Below are 24,616 nucleotides of genomic sequence, written 5' to 3' on the forward strand. Positions count from 1 at the left end.
TATATAAGAATATACAATACATACAGCAGTGCCAGAACAGAGCAGGTGATTGGGATTGCGATTATAGCCCTACAGTAATAACTTTATTTAAAAAGTGCTTTAGCAGAAATTGTTTTGGAGTACCCCTTTAATATTAGACAGAATTTAGGATCCTTGAATGACAGTAGTACTTTATGATGGCCACACTCTGAATTATGACAAAGTTTTAACGTTGATCACGGTATCTAAACAATTAAATGATCAGTATGGGCCCACAAATCTGTGCCTGACCCATGACATGCATATATGTTATGGGTTTAAAAAGGGTTAATACAGAAAAGATAATTGTATGACTTTTTATTTTACAGACATAGAAACATAGAATATTGTTGGCAGATAAAGACTACCCTTAAACTATACCTTTCTCTACCAAAACTGGAATAGCCCTTTAACCCCTTAACGACATCGGGCGTAAGTATACGCCCCCACAGGGTGGGCTTTAACGCAAACGGGCGTATACTTACACCCGATGTTTCCCCGATCGCTGTGTGTTCACACACAGCGGTCGGGGAAGATGGCCTGCTATAATGTATAGCAGGCAATCTCTGCTCGTCGGCACGGGGGGGGGGATTAACCCCTCCCGTGCCGACGATCGCTACTATATGCTGATCAATACAGATCAGCATATAGCAGCTAAAAACAGCTTTCCAATCGCCATTAGTGTACTGGGGAAAGATGGCGCCGATGACACCCCCACGATCGCCGTGATAGGCCGGCCGGTACTGATCATGGCGATCAAACTGTAAAAAAAAAACGTTTTGTCGGGTTCTGCACCCCTCAGCTAGGTAGCTGAGGGGTGCAGAACAGGTGTGTGTGGTGCAGGTGTACCATACTCACCTGATCTGGGCGTCCGGAGCGAAGATCTGCGGTCCGCGCCGTCCTCGCGTCTTCTTCGCTCCACTTCGGGGTTCGGTCGTCCAGCGTTGGAAATATTCGGAAACGCTCGGGTCCTCGGGTTTGGCGGGTCTCGGCAATCTCCGGCAGCGTCGCTCTACTGCCCCCTAGCGGCTGATCAGTGAATATCATTCATTGATCAGTTGCTTTGGGTTAAAAAGATTTTTAAGTGCTGATCAGCATCACACGTAAGTGCGCCGCTGAATAGCAACTCCTCCTTTTTGGCGTAGGGGCGTTTTTTCCCCCTATATCCTACCGCCACTGTCTGCTGATAAGTACCGCACATGAGTGTGGCATTTATCAGCAGCTCCTTTCTTGGCGTAGGGATATTTTTTCTTACTGTCAAAAAAACACGTAAAAAACACTACACTACACCACACTACATGAAATAAAGTTTGACACTACACCACTACATACCCCATATATTAATCCCCGTATAAAGATGGCCCCCAGGGTGTTTTCGGCGTCGGACACATACGTTATTATTGCCTCCAACACCGAAACAGCCAGTGAGGATGAATGGGGGGATCCTTCATTCCTCCATTCATCCTCATCGTCCTCATCATCCAGTGACGTGTCTGGGGGTAGCGTAGCGTATGCTGCCCCCAGACACGTCTTTCCCGCCAGTATCGTCCCAATAAGAGATGACGGTATGGCGTGAAATTCTCCAAACTCTGTGAGAGTACCTCAGGGTACACTTACAGATCCAGGGTACGTGCACACTGCGGAATGGCGAAGGATAACCCTTTGTGCATTCCGCAGCTGGCACCCGCTGGCGGACTGATGGAGGCGCGCGTCTCCACCCGTGTCATAGACTCCATTCTATGCACGGGCAGATTCCGTCGTCCGTCCAAAGAATGAACACGTTCATTCTTTGGACAGAGGGCAGAATCCGCCCGTGCATATAATGGAGTATGACACGAGCGGAGACGCGCGCCTCCATCAGTCCGCCAGCGGGTGCCAGCTGCGGAATGCACAAAGGGTTATCCTTCGCCATTCCGCAGTGTGGACGTACCCTTAGAGTGTATGAAGGAAGGGACACCCGAATCCAGCCCCCAGATGCCCCCCCCCATCCTCGGAGTTAGTGGGGAGATCATTCGGGAACTGATCTTCCCACTGCTGGATAAAGGTCACCACCTGTACGGGATAACTTTTATACCAGCACCCCCTCTTCTGGTCCGTCGCTGCCCGAGCTACTGTAGCTTGCGGCACGATCCGAAAATATCAGAAGCCGTAATAAAGCCCTAATATTTAGCAGCCATGGAGCGGACCCAGCGCTTCTGGATATGAAGGACCCTGTATCGCACCAGGACAACATTTTCCAGGTGACGTCCCCCACACTGGAAAACAGGAGACCCCAGAAGAAGTGCAGAGTGTGGCGTAACAGGGGGATCAGGAGGGACACCATTTTCCAGTGTGATACCTGTCCTGATCCCCCCGGCCTCTGCATACTGGATCGCTTCAAGGCGTACCACACGTCATTGGGGTTCTACATTATCTAAATTCTGTCCCTTATTCCTATTTCAGGGGTCACGTTGATCCAGGGATTATTCTGATCGCCATTATGGCGCTCCTTCCCTTTGGAGGCTCGTTCTGCGCCCGCTTGGCACTTTATGTCCACATGTGGGGTATTTCTGTACTCTGGAGAAACTGCGCTACATGTTTGGTGTTTTGTTTTTTTTCTTTTATCCCCTTGTAAAAATGAAAAATGAATGCTAGAACAACATTTTACTGTAAAAAATAGAATTTTTCCTTTTTTACACCACATTGTTTTGAAAATCTGTGAAGCACCTGTGGGGTCCAAATGCTCACCGCACCCCTTGTTACATTCCTTGAGGGGTGCAGTTTTCTAAATGGCGTCCCTTTAGGGGTGTTTTTTTAGGTTTTGGCACCCCAGAGCCTCTGCCAACCTGAAGTGGTACAGTCAGAAATGACCAAATATAACGGAGGCATTGAAATTCACTAGGCGCTCCATTATATCTGAGGCTTGTGGTTGCGTCAAATAGCGCAATAGGGCCACATATGGGGTATTTCTATAAACTGCAGAAACGGGGCAATCAATATTGGGGTGCATTTCTCTGCTAATAGGTTTATCATTATAAAAGATATTGGATTACAATAAAATCTCTGCACAGAAAATAAAATTTTTCAAATTTCTTACATACTTAGCTTTTATTTCTCTGACTCCCCTAAAGGGTTAAAAAAACTTTCTGGATGTGCTTTTGCAGAGTTTGGGAGGTGTTTCTGAAATGGGGTGCTTTGTGGGGCTTTCTAACATACAGGCCCCTTAAATACACTTTGAACCTGAACAGGTCCCTAAAAATATCTGATTTTGAAATTTTACAGAAAATTTGGAAAATTGCTGCTAATGTTTTAAGCTTCCTATTGTCTAAAAAAATGAAATATAGTTTAATAAATGCCGCCAACATAAAGTAGACATGTTGCTAATGCTATTTAATATATAATTTATGTGGCATAACCATTTTCTGTATAAGCAGAAAGGTTTCAAAGTTGGAAAAATGCATTTTTTCAAAAATTTTCACGTTATTTTGGTGTTTTTCATAAAGATTTGTTATGAGTATCGACTCCATTTTACCAGAAATGTAAAGTACAATATGTCACGAGAAAACAATCTCAGAATCAGCCGGATAGGTAAAAGCATCCCGAAGTTATTAATGAATAAAGTGACACTGGTCATTTTCATAAAATTTGTCTCTGTCCTTAAGGCCATTTCAGGCTCTGTCCTTAAGGGGTTAATGAATATTAAATGTATTTTAAACTCCTAATAGATTTCCCCAAAGAGCCTTAAAAATATTAATCTGCAGAACAAAACAGCTACAAGAACAGTAAAAGAAATACACAATGATATTACCATTACGGCAGTGACCTGAATATAAACTATTTCCGGCTCTAAAATTCTCTTTGTTTACACTTGCATTGTCGGTTCTCCAAGTCCTTAAAATAATCTGCCAAAAAAATTGAAGTAGCATTAAAAATAGGCCTGGGTGTGTATGAAACAGGAACTTGGACGTGTTCACAAACTGGGCTTCTAAAAACATTCTCCTTATAATGGAAGCACTATCAAGTTTATTTCTAAACCTTTCACTAAAAAGGGAATTGCAGGGCCCAGAATTCTAACAAAAATATTTTCTCAACTATAACATTAGAAGTGATAGTGGTCGCTAGGACCAATATAGCATGTGTGTGTTTCCTGACCTTCCTAATAATTATACTACGGTGTAAAAACCGAACACTTAAATGACTTAAAAAAGCTTGGTGTTTGAGTTTGTTCTTTGTGTGTGAACTTAATACTGTGCTGCCAGGAAGCCCAGCTTCATGCTTCTCCTGATTCCTCTCTCTGGTGCTCGAGGGGTTAAGCCATCAGGTGTTGCTAGCTGCTCTGCTTCAGAGCACAGGGAGGGCTCCCTGGCTGCTATTGGTCTCCATCACTGCTGTCAGACTCCTTGCTCCTATCAAGAGCTGGGGCGGGAGTTCAGGCAGCATTTTGTCTGGTCATTATTACCAGGAGATGCCAGTGTATGTTTGGTCTCCAGCTACACCAGTGTAAATATTGTACTGCTTGTTATTTGACACTTGGACTTTGCCTCTGCCTCATCCTCTGTACTGCATTACCTCTTGTGCTTGACCTTGGACTGGACTCTGTTAACCCTTTGCTTGCTGGTTTGGATTTTGACATTACCTCCCGTTGCCGACTCGGACTGTCTGACCTGTTAGTATATACTTGTCTGTATGTTCTGTTTATTGCCCCGTATTCTTAGTTAGGCTAGAGACTGTCGCCCAGTTGCTGCCCTAGAGTTAGCCTAGGGGAGCAAGTAGGTAGGGACAGGGGTTGCGGGTCAAGAGAAGGCACTGCCATCTTCCTTGACCCCAGGACTTCCTGACATTTGGGGGGAAACTTATCAAGGACTTTGCGCCTATTTTTAGGTGAAAAATTGGACTTTTCACCAATTTTTGGTCTAAGTTCTATTTATGAACCAGAATTCAACAAGCGAATATTTTTTACATGCAACTTTTTTTTGTAAATTTATCTGCCTTTTTTGAGTATTCACCCAAAAGTTCAAATAATCTGGCAATTACGCCCAATTTTCAGACCATCCAGTCATGACAGCACCACCTGGAGATTGAATGCCATTAGTCCTAATAGGAACAGGAAGCACGAGAGGTTAAAAAGGGCCCCTCCCCACTTCACCCTCAGTGTTTTCCTTTTCCTATCAGGACATAGCACGGGAGGTCTTACCTCCTTCTGGTCCTGGGGCTGACGACGGGATTAGTAGTGTTGTGGCGGTCAGGCCGGCGAGGACATCCGGCCAGGCTCCAGTTCTCCTCTGAGGCCTGCATCACGCGGAAGGTGCCTCCCGGTCCCATATTTCCCTGCTGCCGCGCTCCTGGAGTTGAAGCAGCAGGGAAGGAGCAGTGCGGCTCCAGTATCCAGGCCGCGGATACCGTGGTGCTCTCCCCTGGTCACTTCCGGTCCCGGAGTGTGCGTGGCGTCTGACGTCACGCGTAGGAACGCGAAGCATTCTGGGACCAGAAGCTCCGCCCCCAAGATGGCGCCGGCCACCGGAAGATCGTTAGGTCGGCGTAGGGCTCCGGAGGGCGTGAGTGCGCCGGTGGCGCCAATTACAAGCTGGTCTGAGGTCTGAAATCATATAAAAGGTAAGACTTATCCCCACTCGGTCTCTTTGTTTCCGGGCTGCAATGGATACCTTAGGCTCTGAATCTGTGGAGCAGGCCGCCTCTGCCAGCAGTGTGAGTAGCTGACCCCAGGGGTGGTTCACTTACTTTTTGTGTACTTTTAGTAACGGCCTTCCTTCTCTCCTTAGGGAGATAAGGAGCCACATATGGGGAAATGCGTAATCTGCAAGGACAAGTTGTCTGAGGGATACAACAAGCCTCTTTGCCCAAAATGTACAGCTAATATTGTGTGACAGGAGTCCCCGTCCCTGGTGGACGAACTCCGGAAAGTAATTAATCAGGAGGTCAAAGCCACAGTCTCTGCCGCCCTGGCCAAAAATAGGTCTCAGTCGCCTGAGCCACCTCCTAAAAAACATAGATGCATTATTTCTGATTCTGATTCTGAGGGAGAGCCTCTGTCTTCTGGTGACAAATCCGGTGAAGAACAAACCGAAGTTGTCCCTGAAACATTAGAAGAGCCTAAAAGATACTACTTTTCGGCTGAGGATACGGACATCCTATTAAATGCTATTAGAAATACGATGGATATCAAAGAAATACAGGAGTCCCTCAATAAACAAGACGAAATGTTTGCGGGCCTTAAGCCTTAGAAAAAACGTGTCTTCCCTATTCATAGTAACATCAAAGATATGATTCTAGATGAATGGTGTGACCCCGAAAAAAGGTTGATGATACCTAAAGAATATAGAGCGAGATTCCCTTTTGATGAATCAGATATCAACCTTTGGTCAGAATCCCCAAAGATTGATATCCAGGTTGCCAAGGTGGTAAAGAAAACCTCCCTCCCCTTCGAGGATGCTTCACAGCTCAAGGATCCCAAAGATAGGAAAATGGACAGTTTGCTGCGCAAGGCATGGGATTCTGCTGCTGCATCTCTAAATCCTAATATAGCCGCTACTAGCATCTTCGTGATAAATCCTCCAGAGAAGATTTGCTTAAATCTATTCCTATGCTAAAACTGGCCAGAGCCTTCCTGGTGGACGTTTCAGCAGAATCTGTCCGTTTTGCAGCTAAATCTGTAGCCCTTACCAACTCTGCTAGGCGGGCACTCTGGTTAAAGAGCTGGGAGGGAAATAGCCTCTCTAAAACTAAATTGTGTGCTATTCCCTTCGAAGGGTCTCTGGTATTCGGATCGGTACTCTATTCCATCCTGGAAAAATCTGCGGACAGGAAGAAATATTTTCTGAAAGAAAAACCATCCAAAGGTAAACAAAATTTTCGTCCCTATAAGCAATACACCTCCACTTCATACAGAGGGAAAGGGAAATCTGGGCGATGGAGTTACCCCAAGGGCGGCAAAGGGAGAGAGTTTATGCTCAATCCCAAACCCGCAGACAAAAAACAATGACTCGATCCCGGTGGGGGGGAGGCTCTCTCAATATTTCCATCAGTGGGAGAATATAACATCAAATCCTTTCATATTGTGGATCATAGAAAAGGGTTACAAGATAGAATTTTCAGATCTCCCCCCTCCAAAATTCTGCACCACCAATCTCAACTCAGACTTATTAAATCACCGTCTGTGACAAGGCATATCAGAACTTCTCTCATTGGAGGCTGTTGTTCCAGTTCCTCTCTCCCAACAAGGTCTAGGCCATTACTCTCGGTTATTTCTGCTGCAGAAGCCAAATGGAGCTTTCAGGACAACTATAAAACTCAAGCCCCTAAACTGAGTAATAGCCTACAGGAGATTCAAAATGGAAACTCTAAAAACAGCTATCCCATTAATAACCAAGGGAGCTTGGCTAGCCACAATAGACTTAAAAGATGCCTATTTTCATATTCCTATCAACGAAAATCACCAGAAATACCTGAGATTTGCTCTAATACACAACAGTATCACTCATCACTTCCAGTTCAGGGCACTCCCATTTGGAATAGCCTCTGCCCCCCGGATATTCACGAAAGTAATGGTAGAGGTGATAGCTTATCTCAGGTTAAAAGGTGTGACGATAATTCCTTACCTAGACGATCTGCTTATTGTTGCACAATCCAAAGAACAACTGAGTGTACACATCGCTTTGACCATTTCCTCTCTCCAGGACTTAGGCTGGATCGTAAATGTCCAAAAATCAGATCTAACACCTTCCCACAAAAAGAAATTCTTAGGTATGATGTTAGACACAGAGAAGCAGATGGCCTTTCTTCCCCAGGACAAAATCCAGACCCTCCTGGACAAATTCAAGAAGTTTTCCAGAAATACAACAACAACAATCCGGGAAGCAATGTCCGTCCTCGGCTCCATGACATCATGTATGCCGGCGGTACCGTGGTACCAGAGCCACTCACGTGTTCTACAAGCTCAGATCCTAAAGACCTGGGATCGCCGCCAATCACACCTAGACTCAAAAATGTCGGTGTCAACACAGATAAAGATATCCATGAAGTGGTGGGTAAGCGAAAGAAACCTTACAAAAGGTCTCCTCCTGTTTCCTCCACAGCTAGTAACCCTGACGACCGACGCCAGTCAATGGGGTTGGGGAGCACATGTACAAGATCTATATCTCCAGGGACAGTGGTCAGAAAGGACAAGCAGATGCTCCTCGAATCTAAGAGAAGATAAACAAAAGCGTCGGACATGCACAACTAAATAATGCAAATAGGTGCTAAATGGTAAGCATATAAAACAATCATAACCAACCAAAGACAGAAGCTATGCCAATAGAAACCAAAGCACACCAATGTATATATAATAAATAAAAGTACTTTATTTGGACAAGTACAATATTAAAGGTCAATAATCCCATAGACTTAAAAACAATTAAAAAACCACAGACCAGGGGGTTTATAAATCACCAAGGCGGGACACGTCACTCGCTTCTGCAAAAAATGGCAGCAGAGATCTTCAGCTGGGCGGAAGTACATCTTCAGTAGCTGTCAGCAATCCACGTAAAAGGGACAGACAACACAAAAGCAGACTACCTAAGTCGGAAAAAGATCCTGCCAGGAGAATGGAGTCTAAACCAACAGGTATTCCAGAGTCTAACCGAAAAATGGGGAATTCCGGAGGTGGACCTTTTCGCCACAAAGAAAAACAAGAAAGTGGAAAGGTTCTACTCCCTAAACCTAAAGGACAATCCGGAGGCGTTGGACGCTCTTGTTCAGCCGTGGAATTTCCAGCTAGCCTATGCGTTCCCTCCGTTTCCTCTGTTGGGAAGAGCTCTGCAGAAAATCCTAGCTGCTCATACGCAGGTAATTTTCATAGCGCCAGTGTGGCAAAAAAGAAGTTGGTTTTGTCTCCTGAAAAAACTCGCAATAGAAGGTCCCCTCCTACTGCCACAAAAGGAAGATCTTCTCGTCCAGGGTCCTCTAAATCATCAAGGGATCCAGCAACTTCACCTGGCGGCGTGGTTACTGAGAAGTCCGTCTTAGCTCGCAAAGGCCTTTCGCCAAGAGTTATTGACACCATGCTGGGTAGCAAAAAAGATGTTACCTCCACCATCTACTTAAAATACTGGAGAAAATTCTGCTCATGGTGTGACGAGACTCCCCCTGACCCCTGCAAACTGGACATTCCACAAATATTGGATTTCCTGCAGCAAGGACTAGACAAAGGGCTTTCCCTCAGCACACTTAAAGTCCAGGTGTCTGCTCTGGGTTGTTTTTTCGATTCACCAATTGCGGAGCATAGGTGGGTCAAAAGATTTTTCAGAGCGGTGTCGAGATTAAAACCTAAAATCTCAAACATTACTCCTCCCTGGGACTTAAACCTAGTCTTGCAGGCCCTGACTCAAAAAACCTTTGAGCCTATCCAGGAAATATCCACTAGATTTGACACTAAAAACCATTTTCTTAGTCGCCATAACGTCGGCAAAAAGAGTTTGTGAGATTCAAGCGCTCTCCACAGAAGAACCATACCTTACGGTCCTAGATGATAGAATTGTCCTAAAACTAAACCCGTCTTTTCTTCCTAAGGTGGTTACAAATTTCCACAGGTTGCAAGATATCATCCTGCCTTCCTTCTGTGATCCTCCTAAAAATGAAAAGGAAATGCGGTTTCATACCTTAGATGTTCGCAGGGCGGTTCTTACTTACCTTAAAAATACCAAAGATTGGAGAACGGACGCTAATCTATTTCTCCAATTCCAAGGGCCCAATAGAGGCAAAAAAGCGTCAAAGGCATCCATAGCAAGATGGATGAAGTCAGCAATCTCAGAGGCATATAAGGCCTCAAATAAAGAAGTACCAAAAGCTGTAAAAGCTCACTCTACCAGAGCTATGTCCGTCTCCTGGGCAGAGAAATCTGCGGCCTCACTTGAGCAGATTTGCAGAGCAGCGACATGGTCATCCCCTCATACCTTCTACTGGCACTACAAGCTGAATGTGGCCACGTCTCAGGACCTAGCGTTCGGACGCAAAGTGCTTCAGTCTGTGGTCCCCCCCTAAGGTATTATCTGGTATGTCTCCAGGTGGTGCTGTCATGACTGGACGGTCTGAAAAGCTGGAATTATTACTCACCGATAATTCGTTTTTCATGAGTCCATCATGACAGCACCCGTTTATTACCCACCCTTGCTATATTTTATGATGCTTGTGTTTGAATATGCTATGCTGATAGTAATTGATAAACACTGAGGGTGAAGTGGGGAGGGGCCCTTTTTAACCTCTCGTGCTTCCTGTTCCTATTAGGACTAATGGCATTCAATCTCCAGGTGGTGTTGTCATGATGGACTCATGAAAAACGAATTATCGGTGAGTAATAATTCCAGCTTTATAATTTGCAACTTTTTAAAAAGTCGCACATACAGGTGCAGGCCTAAGTCTGGTCAGTACCAGGTGAATATGCTTGTGCAATTTTTCCGCCTTTTTTGCAACTTTTTACTAAGATACATTCACTAAGGCAGTGCTACATTTTAATAAATCAGTTACAAAATATTGGACTAAAATACACACCAATCCTCATTAGAATAGTCCCACAAATTAGACTCCTTAGTAAATGTCCCCCTTGGTTTTTATAGCATAACTGTAATAGAGGAAAAAGTCAGGCGATACCTTTTAGAGCAGGGGTGGGGAACCTCCGGCCCGCAGGCCTTATCCGGCCACTAAGAACTCCTGATGCGGCCCGCGGACTAGTGGGCCCAGCGCACAGCATCCTTCTGTGTCCGGCATCGTCATGCACATTATGGCTGGGTTCACACTACGTATATTTCAGTCAGTATTGTGGTCCTCATATTGCAACCAAAACCAGGAGTGGATTAAAAACACAGAAAGGATCTGTCCACACAATGTTGAAATTGAGTGGATGGCCGCCATATAACAGTAAATAACTGCCATTATTTCAATATAACAGCTGTTGTTTTAGCAAACAGCAAATATTTGCCATTAGATGGCGGCCATCCACTCAATTTCAACATTGTAAGAACAGAGCCTTTCTGTGTTTTCAATCCACTCCTGGTTTTGGTTGCAATATGAGGACCACAATACTGACTGAAATATACGTAGTGTGAACCCAGCCTATAACTGGGTGCCACAGCTGCCAGACACAGAGTAGGATGCTGTGTCTGCCAGCTCCTCTCAGCCAGAGTGGCGGATGTCTTCCTTCTCCTGCGGTCCATGCATGATGTCATTTCGCCGCCTGCAGGAGAAGACGTGCGCTGCCGTGACGTTGCCGGGTCAGCGCCGCCTCTGTGGTGTGTCCAATGTGTAACATTGCGGTGTGTCCCTGCACCGCCTTCCATGCCTGTCTGCAGCCAACAAGCCCTCCAAGCCCCCCCCCCCCGCTTACGCTGTTTACGTCCGCTTCCTGAGTCCCCTTCTTGGCTTCCGTTGTGCGCCGTTGCGAACGTATCCCACGCAGGCGCAATGACCAACTAGGCTGGCCGGAGAAGACTGGTCACGTCAATGTGCCTGCGCGGGATACGTTCGCACCCGCAAAAAACGTCGCATGTTTGCAGAAGCCAAGAAGGGGACTCAGGAAGCGGACGTAAACAGCGGAAACGGGGGGGATGGGGGGCGCAGCCAGCAGACAGAAATGGGAGGCAGTGCAGGAGGGAGCGTGTCTTTGACAAAGGGCGTTAACGACGCGCAGCAGACACATTACAGAGGCGCACTGACCCAGCAACGTCACGGCATCGGCGCCAGGGGTAACAACCACAGTGCAGAGGGCGGAACGAAAGGCAGGGGGAGGCGAGACCAAGACCACACAGGCGGCGCTTCACCTGGGCATGAACTCTCTCGGCCCTGCCTATTAAACACGGCATCTACTCAAGTTAACTTTGTTTTTCAGCCGAAGGAAAGTACAACCAGAGTGGCAAAACATACCAGGAGAAAGCACTTCACATAAGCTACAAGCAGGTATAAGTAGTTTGGGGGGGGGGGCAGTTGCTACAGTTTATGTAGTGTATGGCCCTCAAGTAATTTTATAAATGCTTAAATGGCCCTCAAGCAGGAAAAGGTTCCCCACCCATTTTAGAGGCTGAGTATATTTGATTGTAAGCTTTCTGGAGTCTAGCTCCCTTCATCAAACAAGATGTTATACAAAACTGAAAAATCACAGACTTATATACACACTAGACAGAGATCATCAAAGAATTTTAGAAACTTTACAATAACAAAATGCAATAAACGTAGCATGACTGAAAAATGCTAATATGCTTAGGCTACATGCCATTTGGTTTCCCCTACGTACAGAGCCTAGGTAGAGAAGAAATCAAAGTTATCCTGTTCTACATCATATTGAACACACATTCAGTAATATTGACATAAAAAATTGCAGCCCTTTTTTGTAAATTACTTACACTTAAAAAGTAAAAAATACTGGAAGGTGAGGTGGGGGCAAGGGGAATGTGGACATAGAACATATGTTTACCTCTTCTTGTGCCTCTGTAGCGCTACTCTCAGGGCTCTCCGGCAGCCAATGCCATTTTCAGCTGCCATCTGGGTATGTCACGGCTCTGGCTGCTAAGACATCATGGACCCACTGATGGATTGCCCATTAAGCCACTCAGTGATTGCAGCAGTGTCCTGCCCCAGTCACTGTTTGGTTGAGTGGATAATTCATCAACTGGGTACATAAAGTTGCTGCATTAGCAGCTGCTGGACTCCGGTGGCGGGGAGATGTCAGTAAAGCAGCGCTAGTGGGCATGGTAATAGGCAAGTATATATTCTTTATGTTCCCATACACCCCTGCCTTCAGGTGAGTTTTACATTTCATGGGGCTACTCCTTTAAAGGGGTTATCCAGCGCTACAAAAACATGGACACTTTCTTCCACAGACAACTTGGACACTCTTAGAGCGGGTTCACACTACGGAATTCTCGCGAACAATGTCAGCGGAATTCCGTCACCTGTCCGCCCACACATCTAGGTGCCTTTCCGCCGGCCCCAAAGACACCATTCTATGGACCTGCGTATTCCGCTATACGCTGAAAGAAGTGTCATGTCACTTCTTTCAGCGGATCGCGGAATACGCCGGCCCATAGAATGGTGTTTATGGAGCCGGCGGAAAAGTGCGTGCCCGTGCAGGCGGGCAGCTGACGGAATTCTTGCGGACAATGTCGCGTAGTGTGAACCCGCCCTTAGGGTCCATTTACACAGAAAGATTATCGAACAGATTATCTGCTAAAGATTTGAAGCCAAAGCCAGAAACAGACTATAAACAGAGATCAGGTCATAAAGGAAAGCCTGAGATTTCTCCTCTTTTCAAATCCATTCCTGACTTTGGCAGATAATCTGTCAGATAATCTTTCTGTGTAAATGGACCCATATGCTACGTTTACACGGAGCGATAATTCGCCCGATCATACGATTAACAATTTTGAAGTAACGATTTTTTTTTTTTTATAACAATCAGCGTTTAGATGGAACAATATATCGTACAGAAATTTTTTTTGTGATCGTTTTGCGATCGCTTAAGCCTACCTCGCACATAGGAAAAATCAGTGAACGACTGTTTACACGGAACAATCTGCGAATTTTTTGCGAACGATCAACAACGATTTATTAACATGTTCAAAGATCAAAATGAACGATTTGTTAGCTAATCGCTTGATCGTTCGCTGCGTTTACACGGAACAATTATCGCTCAATGCGATCGTTATCGCAAAAATTCACCCGATTATCGTTTCGTGTAAACATAGCATTAGACACTCTTGTCTCCAATTTGAGTGGAGTTTTGTAGTCAATGGAGCTTAATTACAAACACCACCTGAACTGGAGACAAGAGTCATGTTGTCTCTAGAAAAAAGTGGCCATGTTCTTGTAGCACTGGATAACCCCTTTAAGCTATTTTACAGTCATTTTACAGTCATGGCTATGTTCACACAACGTCAAAAATAGAGAAAAGGCGTCCGACTTTGATATTTTAAAAAAAGTCTGTTTTTTCCCGCGATTTCACTGACTGCAATGGCAATGCATTCAAGTCAATGGGAAGAAGGACGTCCATTGCGCACTATGCATTAAATAACAGACGTTTTTACTAAGGACATGAAAATAATGAACATGATCATTATTTTCGTACATCTTTTGCAAACAGCGTACATTTTTTATGAGTTGTTTTTCTTTTTCCACCTTTCTTTCTCTGTTTTTCTATTAAATTCAATGGACTTTTCAATTAAGCCTAACCCCAAAGTCCAATTAGTAACCCAAACTAGAATAATTTGCAAACACCAGTCATTGCACTAAGGGGAGGCTAGGCTGCTAAATGACGTACGTTATTTTAGATTCAAAATAACGGACATCATTTTAAACGGAGCTGAAAGAACATTGTGTGAACATAGCCTCTATCTTACATTCACACTATGTTGAGCGTGTATGTATGTTCAGCGCACCCATGTTGACTAGAGCCACAGACTCAATTGGCAGGTAGACAATGATATATTATTGATTTTTCCTATATGATTTTCTAGCTATAAATGCCACTATATAGTAGTTACATAGGAACAGACCACCTGCCTTAATAATATAATCCACCCTTATATTCTTTTCCATATATATATATATATATATATATATATATACACATATACATACATTTTTAAATCTGAGGAAGCATTTAGCGTGTAATATGAAATTTGCAATTCCCTACCCAATAAACATGTGTTGGAAGATTACTACTGCTGCCTGGAAGTCCATCACTACATATTAGGCTGGGTTCACACACAGTATATTTCAGGCTGTATTTGGTCCTCATGTCAGATCCTCATGGCAACTAAAACCAGGAGTGGATTGAAAACACAGAAAGACTATGTCCACATAATGTTGTAATTAAGTGGATGGCCGTCAGTGATTAACAGTTATTCCCACTCACTCTGCTTCACTATGCCACAGGTGCAGAGCTGCTGACACAGACAGCTTCCCCAAGTGTAATGTCTATTCTAATGCTGATATACATTAAAATAGACACTGAGGGAGGTTCACCATCACTAGATAATAATAATAATAATAATAATTATGTGTATGGCACCAACAGATTCCGCAGCGCTTTCATGACTAAGCCTGGACCAGGGCAGTTCTGGCAACAGCCTCTGGTGGCAGCAGAGGGGCCGAGTTACCCCTTACTGCTGCCAGTCAATGAAAACATTTGAAAAAATATAACTTTTACATTTCTTTTAATAAATTTATTTTATGAAGTTACGGAAGGAATGTAAAATAAATATATTATGTGTGTGAACATAGCCATAGCGCTAAGGAAAGGGTTGATGAATCTTTGAACATTTGTCTCACCAAAGCGTGCCTAAATCCTACAACATGTACAGTACTTTGGTTAATGGTAGTTGCGCCTCTATCACTTTTTGCTACTTTTACATGGATGCGGTTTTAGGCTATGTTCACACTACGTAAAAAACACGGCCGTTATTTGCAAAATAATGGCCGTTGTTTGCGCAACTACGGCCGTTGTTATGAAATACGGCCGTGTTTTTTACGTAGTGTGAACCCGGCCTTAGATTGCACATCAGCTACTTTAAACAAGAGTGATATCTGGGCCTTCTTCCAACCTTGACTGGACAAGGCTTTTACTGTCTAACTTGTGTGGCTTCTTAGTAGGATCATGTAGCTTTAATAGGTACACTTTACCTAAAACTAGGAGAGTCGCCAAAACGGCGCAGGCAAATAGGACAGAGAATATCCATTGCCATTGCCATTGCCAAAGGAAATATTGTATACTTCTCATGTGGAAATGCTTAGTGTGTCCGACACCTAACCAAATAGCTTCTTGTTTTAACCTAGTTTTTAACTATCTATTGTGTGTTTTTGCCTTCAGCAGAGTGAAGATGCTTACACTGCTCATACAAGTCTATGGAGGGGGGGGGGGTATCATACAATATATGGTACCCCTAGAGGACTCTGACAGTAACCAGGTCAGTTTCATGGGCTGTGAACACAGTTCCAGCATTTTGCCGTTACTCACATCATTTTGTGGTGATTCTTTTATTCTCATGACAATGTATACATTACCCTAAAAGTACTATGTAGTATCATCTTCTGGGATGTGATACTAGTAAACATATATAGGTATGGGATTTATGTCAAAGTATTTTCGGAGAACTCTTTATTGATAGTCTTTGGGATAGGCCACCGATATCTGATTGGTGATGGTCTGACACCTGGCACTCCCACCAAAGAGCTGCGGTGCCATCAGACATCGGTAACAGGGCAGGAAACATACAGCTCCGTACCTTGTGTACTGTCCAAGCTCGGTACTGCAACTCAGGTCCTATTGAAGTGAATGAGAGCTAAGCTTGGCCAATACACAGTTTACAGTCTATCTCTGGTGCCTGTGTCTGCTTGCATTGCGGCTCTGTCAAATAGCTGTTCAGCAGGATGTCCAGGTGTTGGACCCCTACCAGATATTGATGGCCTTATCAGAGGATAGGCCATCAGTAAAAAATGAAAAATCCCAGAAAACCTCTTTAACATAATGGTATGTTTCACAGATTTTTTTTTTTTTAATTTCCAACTAGCTCTACTTCTCCAGTATCAGCTGTCAGTGAAAGTTGGACTCCTGAAAGAGAAAAAAATTTTTTTAGTTGTCTTTCACATAGTCCTAAATGACTTCACATGTGACGCGACATGGGACAAGATCTTGACTCAAATAACAGCTCAAACCACAGAGAAACATTATAGACTGAGAAATATGTAGTTAGAATGACACCTATGTTATGACTCACACTTCCTCTTTCTAAGCAGTTGGCAGAGTGCTGCTTTTATGTATTTGCGGAGATGATCAGTAACAGCCCACTTAAAGGAAAGGTTTACACAAGTAAACTTTTTTTGTTCTTATGCATTAAAAAATGAAAAATGATTTCAGATAAGATGTCAGAATGAGACCTCTTTCTAGCACCACTATATAAGTACTCTTGTATACGGTGCTTTTACCAACACTTTTTGTGTTTTTTTTTTTTATGTACTGTCATTAGATGGTTGGGCCCATCCTATGTTGTTATGGGGCCATATTGATTCTAGTTATGCCCATGTACTTGAAGCCGCTTGGTGGAAACACTGACCTTTTAAAATATTGGAGGGAAAAATCTTAAATTTGTATTTTTCAAAGTAAAATATATTTATAAGATATAACAAAATTGACAAGATAGTCCTGATACAATACAATTTAGGTGATAAAAATTAAGTTAACCCCTTCACTTGTTTTTTCGAGGGATCAATTTGCATTGACACCTTTCATTTTACTATGTACGATGAATGAGAAAAAAAAAAACAATTAAAAAGAAAGGTATTTTTACGCAGCACACTTACAATAAAACTGACATGTTATCTGTATTCTATGGGTCAGTACAATAACAACAATGCCCAATTTATATATTTATATATAAAATAATAATGATTCTGAAAAGTTCCTTATTCTGACCACTAAACATTTTTTTCTGTCTACGGAGCCATGTAAGGACTTATTTTTTGCACTATAATGTAAAGTTTTTGTGTGTACCAATCTGGGATATATAGGACTTTTTGATTGCTTTTTATTAAATTTATTTATGGCATGTGATGTGTAGGGATGAGCAAACCGTCCGACTTTTGGTCCGACGGCATCGGCGCTCTATTATCATGCCTTTGATCCCAGCTGCATAGTTGCGATCCTGCAAATATGCGGCCAGGATATTCCAGGGAATTCAACAGCGATTCCCTGGAATATCCTGGCCGCATATTCTCGTGAGCGTAACTATGCGGCCGGGATCAAAGACAAGATGAGAGAGCGAAACTGCTTTCGGACCAAAAGTCCGAGCAGTTCGCTCATCTCTAGTGATGTGACCTAAAATTTGGTAATACCAAATACTTCTTCCTGAAAAAAAACAGATGATTAAAAGTTAATATTTTTTAAAACTCTTAAAAACATTTTTTACACTTGTTAGGTCTCCCTAAGGGAATTTTATAAGAAATAACTTTTTTTTGTACAGATTACTGCACTGATCTCTAAAATCATCACTCTATTAGTAGAGTTACATTTGAAGCCACCAAGACCTTCAGAAGGCCTTTGGCTGCCATGACAACTTATAAGCACGCCACAATTGCATGCTAGGTGTGCTGATTGGGGGTCTTAACAGGGTGGCCACCTTCCATACAACCACTTAAATGCCATAATCGCTGTTGATCGTATCATGTAAAATGACTGGCATCATGGGGATCACTGATTTCAGTCATTAGCGACTATCTGCAGCAAACCCCTATTGTGTATGGATTGGGCTCAGATCGCCTTTCCTTGCCTGTCACACTGATTTACACAGGGCAATGGGGAAGGTGTTTAGACTGTATCTCTCAGTGGGAAAGCACATTTGTATGTTTTTATTTCATTTCTAAGAAATTAAACTTATTTTAGGAACTATAAATGCACAATTATAAAACTTTCAATACCACTATTGGGCCTTCTATTTTACAATACTCTGTCTAATAATCGCCTTCCAGAGAGATTATAGACCCAATTTCAATATTTGCAGATGAAATGTGCAGAGATCAGTGAGTATCTAAGCACAAAGATCCCCACAGGTCAAACCTTATGTGACATGTCAGCAATTTGCTATTTTGTTAAAATTATAGTTCCCTTTTAAATGAATAATAACTACAATAAACATGTGTATAAATGCACAATACAGAGATCTTTCTGGTGATTTATGTCAAACCTGGCCCTGTAACCATGACAAGAGGGCATCACCTATGTGTATAGTAAAAGAGGCCTCAGCATCATCACAGATGGTCATTCTTTACTGCAAAAAGAGTGAAATTATAGAACACTCTGTGATATAATATTATGATTGTTAATAAGTGATTGGTGAATAAGTTTAAGAATGGCCTTAAAGGGGTATTCCGCTCAGGTAAAATACATGTTGAATAATTCCCCCTCCTGGAGAATAACAATTCATTCTATACTTGTTATTACCCAGTTCTGAGCCTGCTTCTTTTTGCTGAAGACACAGAAAATTGTGTGTGAGCTGCTTTCCCCGTCTCCCCCTCCTCCGAATTCCCTTCCGAGACCCCGCACTGTAAGCATGTGCTGATCTGATAGATTGTAGCTCACTTACCGAACCAAAATATAACCCAATTATCGTGCAGCAAGGGCTGCATGGACATCGTTAGCAATGTCCATGCAGTCCTTTCTTTTGTGTAAACATGATAAAGAGAATAATTACCTATCCAGGCTCCCTTTGTCTCCTCCAGCTGTGTTCCTTTGTTCATCACTCACTGCAGCTGGGGAGTGGCTGAGCAGCCTGGCACATCAGAGGCTACCTTGAGCGGAGAACACAGGAACAAGGGTGGAGGACTCTGGGGGAAGTATAATTTTATCATATTTTTTCCGATCAGCAGATGATCGCCTCTTTGGCTTATCATTGTCTTTATTACACAGCGTGATAATCTGCTGAATTGGCCTGATCAGGCATATTATTGATCCTTGTAATAGGGCCCTTATTCTCCAGGAAGGGGGATGATTCAACATGTATTTCACCTGAGTGGAATACCTCTTTAATGCCTTTCTTGAAGAATATATTACTGGAAATTATAAGATCTAGATTTCTGGAGATAATATCCAAGGATTTGTTCTTATTTAGAGTTGGGAAGAATCTTTCCTCTATGGTTCAGCTGGCTTCCTCGTCATAGGGGTTTTTGGATCCAAACACAATTTGATCAAATGTTGGACTTGGTGGTCCTGTGTCCTTTTTTTGTCTTTTTTAGTGAACTATGTATGTGTGTAGCATACAGTAAATGACAGAATTATTATTTATGTATGTATGCCGTATATGTGGTTACTATTTATGTGTAACTTATGTGTATACTGCTCATGTGGCTATACAGGAAAAATCCTGGCACTACTATTTAGACCAAATCAACCTTCCAATACCTGACATAAATGATCTCAGTATGTATGTATATATATATATATATATATATATATATATATATATATATATATATAGATAGAGAGAGAGAGAGAGAGAGAGAGAGATAATATCATGATCTCTAGTTGATGTAAAAAAAAAAAAAAAAATATATATAATTTCTTCTGTTTCCTTGTTTTAGAAATACTAAAACCATTTTCTAAACCAAGACTGACACGCTGTACATACCTACTGACACCTGTCTCCATTGCCAGGGGCAATAAGTGCTTGAGGACCTCTCACTAGTCAGTAAGATTAATGACCATTGTTGGCCTTGATCTTAAGACTCAGTCTTCTTGATAATAAGATGTTCGTGCCCCCTGATTTGTTGATGCCAGTGTTCTCAGTCACAGGACTTCACCATCCTAACATCTTTACAATGAGAAACTTGCGATGAGCAAGCATTCCTTAACCTTTGCAAATCAAAGGTTACTTTATGCACAATAGCTTTCCTGACTACATATCTCTTGATGTAGGGGAGTGGAGGGGTGAGTATGAAGAGGTTGAAAGGTGAAGAGCATGGAACAAATTGAAATTCCTAGCTATCCCCTGGGGAATGGCTGCTTAGCAACAACACTGGTTTGTGTCACTCCGCAGAAGTAGCTGATGTGTGAATGTATGGAATTGATTACATCATTTCCAGAGGACAGAATACTTAACTTGCTGTCAGCAGGATGCTTCCCTGGCTCCTGTTGATGCTGCACTGAAATACACCATCTAAATTGCACAATGCATTCTGAGAGAAGACAACCAATATTTATGTTGTCTCGATCACAAAACATTGAGGACACAATCTCTTATCTTACATGATCTGGTTTAGGTCACTGACAATATTCTATTTTTTTTTTTCAAGGGTAAATTAAACACGTCCCTATGTTTTCAGCATGCATCATCTATTACCATGATAATATGTTAGTTGAAGTGTCCTGCCACAGCAAGCTTCAGATTGCATGTATTATACACTCTGGAATGACATATGATAATAGCTATAGGGCATATAGTGTAGTTATATATCTACTGTAGGCTGATCATACACGTAACATTAGCCGTCATGCGGAGCACTGGCAATTTATCACTTATTGGTGCCGTACCTGGACTAGTCCTCTGACTAGTATAATGACAGGTCCAGGTGCAGCAGAGTTATTGGTAAAGCAGCCTTAGGATAGTCATAAAGTTTTTAGCAGTGTTCCAGCAGGTGCTCATGACTTTAATTAATTATTATTTATTAATGAAATTGATCAATTAAGATCATTTAATATACCAGGTGCATTGTTTAATTGAACGCCATATTATAATGTGCCATTGTTACTGCACCAAAACAGAGAAGAAAACACACATTTTGTAGACTCTTTTGCTGATCGCTCAATAAGGAGGCTTAAAAAGGGGGTCAGAAGTGATGGCATGTAATCCCTAACCTTATCAAATATAGACAAACTGTGTATATGTGTGTGTGTGTGTGTGTGTTTATGTATGTATATATATATATATATATATAATATAAATATATATATATATATATATATATATATATATATACACACACATGATGCCACAACTTGTGTAGCTGCAGAGTTTGCAAACAAATTGGGAATGTATTAACATTGTAGGGAATAGTACAGTAATAAAATACCTGTATGCTTTATTGTGTGTCTTTTATTTGCAATCAGCTTCCATTGTACATTGCTGTGGTCGTCATCAGGGACATTTGCCAGGGTGATCTTAGCCGCTACCTCTCCTGTAACATGCCGCCATACACTGCTGTGACAATAATGCATAGAATTACATGCCAATATTTCCATCCTGGATAATTCATAAACCATTCAAACAGTTCTCATTGCTCTCATTGTTTTGAGCAGTTTCATGTAATGTTTGGATGAGAGGTAAGGCATTAACCATCTCCTGATTATGGATGCGGGATCACATGAGTGGCTTTTATGAGCCAGGGCAATATTCACCTAAGCTATTTGGTGGTTGTACCATCTGCCTGTGATTCTTTGCTGATGTTGAGGCACTCCGCAGGCTGCTTTGTTGGCAAATAATATATGCTTTTTTTAAAATTTCTCTTGGCAAGTAATGTTTGCTATGTTATCTTATGCTTTCTGGCTTTAGCATGTATGTATCAATGTTCTCCTGAGGAGCTCAGTGTGGCGAAACATGTGGACCACAGAGTGTGGTTTTAGATTATTACATGCCGCAGTGATATACATTTTTCTTACATGTGATTACAAACTATCTTACCTATACAGTGACAACTTTTAAAAGGCATTAGCTGAAAGTTATTTATCCTCAGTAGTCAAGTGTTATTATGCCAAGCTTTGGTTGGTGGCTGCAGGAGGTTACTCTATACTGCATAACCCCCAAACCACTTGTACCTTCGGATAGCTGCTTTGAATCCAAGATCTGTCCTGGGGTCCATTTGGCAGGTGATGCAGTTATTGTCCTAAAGAACAACTTTTAAACTGGCAGCCCCGTGCCCTTTGGCCGTGGCTTACATTGTGTATGCATTAGGCTGGCACAACCTCTCCGTCCTCCTCCCCACCCTCTTCATCATTAGGAATGCTCCAGGCAGATTGTCTCCTATTCGTCAGTTGTGTGAGCCCGGCACATGGGCTGTATCGTTAAGGCACCTGTGTAGTTTTCACTGCAGAGGAATATGAAAAACTGGAAAATGTACCTTGCGCTGCCCTGGTATAAAGTGTCAGTGTGTTAATTAGATTTGTTCTAAGGTGCCCAGGAGGCCAATCTATGTCTTTGGGTTTTTTTTGTTTAAGGGCAAATCGCCAGTAGCCCTTCATACTTGATGGTTCTGCACTGTTTATGTAAATTGTAGCTTATGCACATTTGAAATAAACTAAAAACTTTAAACATCCTAAATACCTAATAGCCAAACTGAGATGTCATGTGATCAGACTGTATACAGAGCTTAGTTTTATACAACATTGGCATTGTTATATACAGAGCCTGGTTAAATACAACATTGTCAGTGTTGTTTACAGCCTGGTTATATACAATATTGGCAGTGTTATATACATAGCCTGGTTGTATGCAACATTTTCACTGTTATTTACAGCCGGGTTATATACAGCATTGGCAGTGTTATATAAAGAGCCTGGTTATATACAACATTGGCAGTGTGATATAAACAGCCTGGTTATATACAACATTGGCAGTGTTATATAAAGAGCCTGGTTATATACAACATCGGCAGTGTTATACAGAGCCTGGTTATATACAACATTGGCAGTGCTATTGCCAGGTGCATAGAGATAAAGATTTTTACCTGATACAACTCTGGAGCAGCAACATACAATTGTCCATGCGGAAAACATGCTGAATCCAGATTTATGCGCTACCTGCAGTGATCAGCCTTGAGCCTTGTTTATTGTCATTGCAAATGGTGCTTAACAGGAAACTGCAATCTTTTAAAAGGTATTGTTTCATCTGAGTTAATCAATGGAATTAGTGTATACCTGTAGTGCATAGTTGGAGGGGTTCTGTATACCTAAAGTGTATAGTTTTTAGGGGTTCTGTATATCTGTAGTGTATAGTTGGGGGGGCTGTATACCTGTAGTGTATAGTTGAGGGGGGGTCCTGTATACCAGTAGTGTTTAGTTGCGGGGGGGGGGGCTGTATACCTGTAATGTATAGCTGGTGGAGGTCTTGTATACCTGTAGTATATAGTTCAGGGGTCCTGTATACCTGTAGTGTATAGTTTGAGGGTCCTGTATACCTGTAGTATATAGGTGGTGGAGGTCCTGTGCACCAGTAGTGTATAGTTTTGGGGTCCTGTATACCTGCAGGGTCGTATTTACCATTAGGCACCCATGGTGTGGTGCCTAGGGCAGCACCTTGCAGAGGGGCAATACCAGGGAGCAGGAGGAAGGAAACAACTTTATTTTTCTTATATTTCTCGTCTTTCACCTCCTGTCAGACTTGCCAGAAAATCTGGTGTCTTTTTGAGGGGGGGTATAGGTCTGGTATAGCGGTGTTATCCAGTCACAGTATGCAGCTAATTATGTCACCTGTGTGTGCAGTGTGGAAATTTTCCCATTCATTTCTATGGGGCGCCTCTCTTCCCCTTCCCCCTCCTGTACATCTGGCAAGGATAGGACCTTCGCTCTAACTTTCCTGGGCACCCAATGTATCTGTGGGCCATATTTGGGGTCAAACGGTTCAGGCGTTTGAAAGTCTATAGAGGACAGAGGGATAGACAGACAGACTTTCATTTTTATGATATAGATGGTGAAGAGGGTGGGGAGGAGGGACGGAGAGGTTGTGCCAGCCTAATGCATACACAATCTAGGCCACTCCCGTAGGGCACGGGGCCGCCAGTTTAAAAGTTGTTTTTTTATGACAATAACTGCATCACCTGCTGAACGGACCGCAGGACAGATCTTGGATTAAAAGCAGCTATCCGAAGGTACAAGTGGTCTGGGGGGTCAGATTGTGGGTACGGAGTCGCTTTAAATCATGTGATTGACTTTGCTGCACCTTGCAGGTTGCAGTCCCCAGAATAGTCACCAATTGGTGGCACCGTGGCAGTGATGTGTTGGAGCTTTGGTGTGCTCAAATATTGAGCTGCCATTTTCACCAGGAAAGTAGACAGGTAGCAACAAGTCAAAGAAGACAGAAGTAAACTGTGGAAT

General features: G+C 42.7%; 1 long non-coding RNA gene across 1 annotated transcript in view; it reads left to right on the top strand.

Annotated features, from left to right (window-relative positions):
- LOC138783679 (uncharacterized) overlaps positions 1–24,616 on the top strand; it is a 163,717-nt gene that overhangs the window by 46,796 nt on the left and 92,305 nt on the right. Inside the window, exon 2 of the long non-coding RNA XR_011361731.1 lies at positions 15,854–15,947. This is a non-coding gene — a long non-coding RNA (uncharacterized lncRNA). The remainder of the gene's footprint in view (positions 1–15,853; positions 15,948–24,616) is intronic.

This window comes from Dendropsophus ebraccatus, chromosome 2 (genome assembly GCF_027789765.1).
Source record: "Dendropsophus ebraccatus isolate aDenEbr1 chromosome 2, aDenEbr1.pat, whole genome shotgun sequence".
Classification (NCBI taxonomy): domain Eukaryota; kingdom Metazoa; phylum Chordata; class Amphibia; order Anura; family Hylidae; genus Dendropsophus; species Dendropsophus ebraccatus.